General features: G+C 38.5%; 1 protein-coding gene across 3 annotated transcripts in view; it reads right to left on the reverse strand.

The window, feature by feature from the left end:
* Positions 1–6,218, reverse strand: part of disp1 (dispatched homolog 1 (Drosophila)) — an 84,700-nt gene extending 78,482 nt beyond the window's left edge. For 2 of the 3 annotated variants that reach the window (XM_016679506.1, XM_007567747.2), the window contains exons 1-2: positions 5,889–6,218; positions 4,100–4,197 (exon numbers count right to left, since the gene is read on the reverse strand). The gene's annotated coding sequence lies outside the window, so the exon portion shown is untranslated. Of the gene's footprint in view, positions 1–3,817; positions 3,957–4,099; positions 4,198–5,888 lie in introns of all 3 variants that reach the window. The other variant, XM_016679505.1, reaches the window with a different exon arrangement.
* Between the last annotated feature and the right edge of the window lie 2,154 nt (positions 6,219–8,372).

An 8,372-nucleotide genomic window follows, 5' to 3' on the forward strand; every position in this document is an offset into this window, starting at 1 on the left:
GAAGTTTTAGTATTCCTTCAGCAGCAACCACAGACAGTCCTGTATGAATATTTCTCTGTTCATGACAGAATTTAATACAGCTGACAAAAAAGTGTTTATATTTAATTATGTTTTTTTTAATTCAGCATATAAAAACTTTTGAAATTTATGTTGTGGAAAGACACTCAACCCTCTTGATTCAAGGGAAAACTCAGAATTTTAAGAGAATAGTTTATGAATGAATAGATAAGATCAATCAACTTTTAGATTAACTCATTAATAGGGTTGCATGTCTGGTTAAGCTACTGGCAGAGAAGATTGAAAACCGCAAGAATGTTGTTTCAATTACAGTTTCAGTTTCATATTGAAATGATGAGCATTGCAATAAAGAGAAAAGACTGTCTATGTCAAGGAAAAACTCAAAACAATGACTGCGGCTCATCTTTTGCGTCAAGAAAACAAGAATGTCAAAATCAGTTCCAAGTTTCCATCTGTGGTTGATATTCACAGAAATACTAAAGTCCAGCAGAACTTACAGAGAAGAGACAACAGGATAGAAAATGTCAACGTTCAAAGAGATTCCCATGTTTCCGATCTGCCTCTTGGCTTATTCCACCTGAACTGCATTATCTACATTATCCCCCCACCACCACATAACCCCACTTCTCTTTCTGTGCCCGTTATTTCTCTTCAGGGCAAAGAAAAAAAAAAGAAAAAAAAAGACATTACAATGATCCGTTCTGACAACTCTGTTGACCACAACTCTTTTTTATTTTTTACACCTCCCCTTTGCCAGAGGGGGGCAGAGGAAAGCAGTGGCACTAATACGCAACACCTGTTCCTTTTTGGTTTCTGTCAGTATATCTCACATATGAACAGTGACAGCTGCGGTGCCAGCAGTGATACAGCACAGTTCTTCGCCAGGGCCGATGTAAAACGCAGATAAGTGGTGGTGCGTTTTTCAGAGCACTTCTTCCCTCATGGGGCCCTCTGGAAGTCAAAAAAAAAAAGGCACAGAGTCCAGAGCCAGTAATATTTCACATCTGGAATTCAGGGAGCACCAATCGATTTCTTTAATCTCAAGCCCAGAGACTGGATGGAAAAAAAAAAGCCTATCAGTCTGCCTGCTTTCCATTACGAGCACCATAAAAACGTTGAGTTAGGGGCTGATGTGACGGATGCTCTGGGGTAGGATCCATGACTCTGTCTGCTTAGGTTAGCCTGGTGTCATCTAGGATTAGTCAAGATACAGGCAGAAAGCTGCAGTCTATAAAAAAGGAGCCAAGATCAAAACGAAAATCTGAATTTTCTGGTAAAAACAGGACGAAAAAGTCAAATCAAGTTTATTTGTATGACACAATTCAGCAACAGGCAGTTTAAACTATAAAAAAGAGGCCAAAGTTAGCTAGTTTTGCAAGCACAACTTTAGCTAGTTATGCTGGATTTCAGTAAATACCCATTTTGTTTACTGAAATAGGTGTAAAAATAAATCAGGGAAGGATATTTGGGAGAACAAAAAAAGCAGAATTACTTAATAAAATATCTTTTGAATCCATAATAATAATATTGCCATAACATCACACAGGGCACAAAGGGAGGCTATTTAAAAAGAAGTTAGCGACAAGGCAATGGGAGGATTTTCTTCATTGTTGTTTGGTACACTGTCTACTTACTGGTATTCTTACATTTCTGATCTCTAAGAAGAAATATATTGCATATTTTTCTGGCTAATACAGATTGCTATGCTCTTGACAAAGAGGCTAGTCTGCTGTTCTCAGGCCAAGACTGAAACTTTGAAATTTAAATCCTGGATAGCATTTCATCCTAATGAAAGCAAAAATATTTGTCTCCTATAAGTCTAACTCAACAGGCTTGATAGCGAGGGGCTTTGTCTCCCGAGGTCCAGAGACAGTCTCCCCCCGCCATCCCTTCCCAGTACGACAATCCGTCCAGCCAAGCTGTCAGCACCGGACGGCACAAATCCACGCTTTGTAGCAGTTTCTTGTCTCCACAAAGACAGACAGAGATTAGTAATGCTGGTGCCACAGGGGTCCGCGGGATCCACCGGTGTCTTCGTCCTCTGGCTCCACATCAAAGAAAGTTTGAATTATAGACACCAAGTGTGCGGTCATGCTCCTTGTGGCATCCGAATCCCAACATGATTAACCCCTGTGCTGCCGAGAGCGGGCCAGGATAAATTACAAAACCAACAACTAAGACGTCAACGACGGAACGAGAGGTACGCTGCTTTTCGACAGCTCCATCCGTCCACCGTGACTCCGGAGTGTGGAAACGTACAGTAAGGAAAAAAGAAACAAACAGAAACACGACGGGGTTAACCTCTGCTAGATTGTTGGTCTGCACGTGAAAATGAACCTTCCTTCAACCATTTTACGGTCATGCATGACATAACCAGAAGATGATGCACATGATCCAAAAATAGACCCCAAAAAACAATTATTCATTATTTCCAGGTCAAGTTCAAGGTTGTATTTACAAAGTTGCTTCTATCCATCGGTTATTTGGTCAGTGAACAACTTTCAACTTCTTACGTAGAGATGCACCGATCCGATAGTAATATCTGTACTGGTCCCAATGTTGAAAAGAAATTATAGATCGGGTCCCCAGTCCATAAGGGCAGATCTATTCTGTCTAATTCTGAGCATTTAGTTTATATACTTTAGATCAACATCAACATTTAGCACCATCTACCATCTTTTTTGTGGGTTTTTTTTCTGTTTTTGTTCTTTCCTTTGGTTTATTGTTTTGTTTGTATTTCCTTCTAATTCATGTAAAGCACTCTGAATTGCCTTGTTGCTGAAAATGTGCTATAATTATACAGCACAGGTAAGGTAAGGTCATTTTACAGATAAAACGACCTTACCTTACCGGAGCGATGTCATGCTTTACCATTTACTTTGCCATTATAATTAAAATGTCTAATTTGCAGGATTGTTCACACTAATCTGTAACAAATCTCAGAAACAAAGCACTGTTTTATTGTTCAAAGAAAATGACAAAAAGCTAAATTTGATTTGATGCATTACTCTTTAGAAATCAGCGCACGATTTACTAACTTTTTCCAACCTCTTCCCCAACTTTCCGTTTCCGATATAAACGAGAAGGCATCATCTTCCTTCAAACTACAAGCCAGGATGAAACATCTGGAAAAAATGCTGTGTATTATCAGAGCAGCAGATAAATGCGTTCTCAGACCAGGCTATTAAAGCTCAGAAGACATGTGGGATGAATTTTGTGACAATGAGGACAAATACCAGAGTTGTGAGCTAAAAGGTAACGGCAGGGTTCAATCCCGAACATCAAAAATAAAAAAAAGGAAAGAAAAGTACGCACACACGCTAGATTAGGTGCACAAGCCGAAATGGCATCAAAAAATAGCATCGAGACCAATTTTAGAAGCAGAAAGATTTGCCCTGCAGATGAACAGGGGGTCACGGAGGAACGTTGGCCAGATGCAGACAGGAGCCAGAACCAGATATCAAGCAGCTGTTATGGACAGCTGGCCCTGCCAGTTGTTTGAGGGGACTGGGAGGCCAGCGTGAGGAATTCAAAGTCATTTTTGAGGGGGGAGGGAGGGAAATGCAGCTCAGAACGGGACAGACCTGGCTATCTTCAAGATAACGCTTCCTTTTCTAAATCACAGGGCGCTCAAAACAAAACCGCTTTTGAACAATCACCACGGAAAGAAATTAGGCTAAACACACAGCAGATGTACTGTTTTGGGAGGCAGAACACTTCCACAACAACTTAAAGACCACACACACACAAGCACGCACACGCACAACTCTAGTGTTAAAACAGAAGTCTCTTTACTCACATCATCAGTAAATGATTTCCAGCCCTGTAGATGATGTTTACTTGTTGATGGACATTGTTTGGTTTAAAAGCAACACAAGGAATACCCAGTTAAGCAGAGGGAATACCAGGCGTGAGAGCGGCCTCTAGTGGCTTCTCTTCTGAAACGCACACGAGCGAGACGGAGTAAAAGCGTACCTCCAGGCTATTGTTGGTGCGTCTCTTCTCCTTCTCATTCATTACATGTTCACACTGTGAGTGTAAGCGTGAAATTAACAATCGAGGCGTGTTTTTGTTTACTTACTGTGAATTCTCGGAAGGATCTGTGGGGTTGTTTTTGTTTAGGTTTTTTTTTGGCCCTGTGGCAATAGGATGACTTCACCTGGCAGCTTCTGAGGAATCCTGATGAGAGAAAAGCAAAAACTAAATGTTAAGTTAGACATGTACCAATCAATTGTCTAGACAGTTTTCTTTTGATCGCAGGTCAGATACTTGGAAAAACAGGAATGTGTTTCCTCTTTTTATTAAGGAATAAACACTTAGTATTCCAACAGCTATAAGTGCAAGAACCAGCAGCACCTACTTTGATTTATTACAAAATGAAGGGGTCTATGCTTTGACGCATTAATATGTTTCTGTCATGATTAAAAATGTGCTGTACAATAAGTTGCCCCAGTAGTTGTTGCGATAAACAGTAATACTGTTGTTTTGGGACCATTTTCAAGTATTGATAAAACAGAAGTCTCTTTACTCACATCATCAGTAAATGATGATGTGAGTAAATGATGGGGTGAACTTGCAGTGAACACTGCAAGTTCACCCCATCAGAGATCAATAAACTTTAATTTTGTAAAGAATGGTTTTAAATGACAGAAAAAAAACTGTAAATAGAACAAAAATATTTACTGTTTTTGTTCTGTTTACAAAAACTGTAAATTTTTTGTTTTATTTATCGAAACAATAAATAAAATGGATTAAGAAGTCTCTGTAAACAAAATCTCCCATCAAGAAGTATTAATCATTAGAATGGAAATGATTGAGCACATTTTAATTGGTCATGCGATTAATTATTGTGACAGGAGTATTCGCTACCTCTTTAAAATAACCTGCAAAACATATTATGGCACGTTACCATTTCAAGCATTTTATTTCTTCTGAAAATTAGAGTTAGTAAATCAGGTTACAAAAGGAGGTCAGAAAGTTGGAAAATAACCCAGAAAATCTGATTTTAACATCTCTTCTAACAGGCTCAGCTAAACTTGGAAATGTCTCCAGATTCTTATAATAAGACCATCTAACTGAGCTGGAATAACGCAACAAAAATATTAGGACATATAAACAATCTACTTTGTTTTTCACTTCCAAGTTTTCTGAATTGTGGCTGGAGAGCTATATGATGAGGATAAATTCACTACAAACTTATCACAAAAACTAAATGATAAAAAAAAAAATCCAGTTAAAGTAGCTAAAATTCAGAAAGTGAACATAAATTAAAAGAGTTGTGGTAAATCCAGGTGATAAAATTAGTTTTTCTGGAAATAACTTGCTGCCACAGGCAGGTGTCCAAACACACAATGAGCCTCATACATTTTTGTTTATATGTGGCTTTAGCCTTAAAGTGAACATTTAATACGCATTGTGAACCAGTATTATTCTTAAAGTTAAAAGTTAACTCAGCAGCACCTGATTAATTTTTTTTTACATAAGTAGGCTTTAGATTCAGGAAGTTGGCTTTCCTTTTTTTTAGCCTAGAATATTGTTTTCTATCCATTTGAGCCAGTTATGATGTTATCATTGTAGCTTTCGGCCTTATGTCAAATCACAGCTGACCCAGTCGAAGCTAGCCTGGCTCGTTTCCTCTGAAGCTCACAGGAACCTGGGACAACATTCAGAAACACATTCCTATCACCCAGCTCTGAATATTAGCGCCATTTCAGCTTTAAAAAAACAACAACATGGAGCTTGAATTCACCCCCACCTCGCTAGCTATGGTTATGTTAGCTGAGTGACTCTGCTAGCCAGCTAACCGCTGACCAAAACAGCTGGCTGCTGGCTGAACAGCGGCTCCTTTCACCGCCGAACTACATACTCACACGGACTGCCACGGGCTCCGAAAGCCGAACGCAGGGACGGTGCCAGAACTGGGATGGGGAAAAGTATTCCTGGTCGTCCAGATGGAGTTATTGCCGGATGCTTAAGTTCAATCTTCAAACCATGTTGGGTGGGCAGCTGCGCACTGAGGTCTGAGCTGCACTTGGAAACAGCAGTGCAGCCCAGGGAGGGCTGAAGGGTACTAGAAAAGGGGTAGTTTACCTTATTGCATCCTGGAGATCAGAAAAGTGATTTATTTTGTGGCATTATTTCATTTTTGGCTATATAATTAATGTCCATTTAAAACTATAAAGGGTTAGCTGGTAGAGCACGCGCAAGACGTGGTTGTCCTGGAATCGATCTCGAGCCAATCGCTACATGCCTTTCCACGCTCTTCGCCGTATTGAAAACCTTAAGAAAAAAACTCTAAGCAAAATAAAAAACTGTAAATGAATGGAAGTGACTAAAAATAACTCATTTAATTTAGAAAAGTAACCCCGTCTGCCCAGTTTTGAGCATTTTCCCCCCAGATTTTTGAGAGCGTACTTCTACTTCAGAAGTAAATATGTCTCAGCTCAAAGACAAAATGCTTTATTTTACAATTGGCATTTGAATTTAAATGTCTGTTAATGATTTGAATGAACAAGCTACATGTAAAATCTGTAAACTAGCAATTTAAGAAGTCACATGGAAGATTGCGTACAAGCTTGGTGGTAGAGCGGTTTCTTTCAACTTGTGGACACATGGGGGCGGTATAACCACAAAACTGCAGTTGAACCGCTCGGATTTGTATTGCAAATTATTAACATTAACAAAATTCAGTGTCGAGATTTGTTTGGGGGTTTTTCCCTTAAAGATTTCTTCTTTGTTTTTGTCATACCTCACATTTACAAAACACGATCAATGTCAATATACAAAGTAAAAAAAAAAAAAAAGAGAGAGAGAGAAAAAAAAACAGCTTTCAAAAAATACTTTTTCCACATAGTGGAGAAAGTATTTGACCTTATAAATCTAATAACTGGCCACTTTCTTTAGGTGTTAGTGATAACTAGCTATACATTTACATCAAGCCCATTTCCATGTATGTCTTCTTGCAGTTATGTTGATGCCTATTTTCAAATTAAATGTTTTTGATGAACTTTGATATAAAGTGGGTAACTTAGAGCTAAATAAGAAAACCAAATGGAGTTAAAGCTTGCTTGCCTGCAGGGCAGAGAACAGAACAATAAAATGCAACTGCACCAGCTCCTCAAATTCAAAACAGGCACAGGCTGAAAAATATTAATGGTTAACATGAGTGACCTCTGTTTTTCAGTAGAAGCGTCCGATTTATTTGCATACTAAGTTAGCCACCTGGTTTCTGCACATTCCAGAATTAAACCTTGTTTAATTCCATATGTCTAACTGCTGAACAGCTGGGTCAACAACCTGGTCTTTTCACATCCATAACAAAACTAAAATATATGTTTCAAAACATTTGGAGGGTTACTTTTATTCTTTCATGCATGTTAGAGAAATCCTCTAGCCTCTATGGCAACCATTCAGTGTAAAACGCCTTGTTGGATCTAGCCCCGCCTTCGAGATGTAGCTCTGCCCCAGAGCTTTCTTTTTTTTGTTTTTGTTTTGTTTTCTCTGAAACCTTCTACTCCTTTTCCTGTTTATTTACAAAGGAAACACCTTAGAAAATGACAAATTAGCATTCTGAAATATTATGCAAGTTAGTTTTGCAGTCATCATCATTATCTGTCTTGTTCAGAATGTTATAAAAATATGGACTCCAGTTTATGTTGTTCGTATCAGTTCTCATAAAATTATAGAAGAGGAGATGGCCACACTTTTTTTCAATTTCAAAATTAGAGCTAGAATTAGAAAAATATTAGTCAGAGTTCTGAGATAAAAAAAAATCTGAACACTTTTTTTTTGCCCCCAATCACAGTAATCCTGCTCCACATTTTTCCATATAAAATAGCAAAGGGAGTGACCAGAACAAAATCAAATAATGAAACATTCTTTTGGATCAAATATTAAAAAAACACTTTATAGTTATTTATTTTGGCTCCTGGTGGAGGTTTAGTGCATAAAGGCAGTGATTTGTTTTCTGGATATAATCACTAATACTCTTTCATAGGGGCTGTATCAAACACTGACATTACAGGGGTGCTCAGTACCACGAAACAGTGGTTGTATGCTTTCACCTCATCTCTAATTAGTCTGTGTTACTGTGTCTTCTCTTTTGATAGCAAACTTCAATTTTATACCACTTCACTAAAATATTAAGTGTAATTCACCTTTTTTTAATGTACGGACAAGAAGACCTTCCTACATTTTTAAGCAACAGAACATTTTTTGTGGAGTATATGATGCTGTTTTCATTCCCAAAAGCTTTCCTCCTGGCTGCCTGGCGCTGCTTGGTGCCTGCTGTCGGTTGCATTAAAAGCCGCACCGCCTCTGTTTCTGATGTGACAGCTGTAGATCCGCGAGCCCTC

Source organism: Poecilia formosa, unplaced genomic scaffold, assembly GCF_000485575.1.
Source record: "Poecilia formosa unplaced genomic scaffold, Poecilia_formosa-5.1.2 Scaffold213, whole genome shotgun sequence".
In the NCBI taxonomy this organism is placed as follows: domain Eukaryota; kingdom Metazoa; phylum Chordata; class Actinopteri; order Cyprinodontiformes; family Poeciliidae; genus Poecilia; species Poecilia formosa.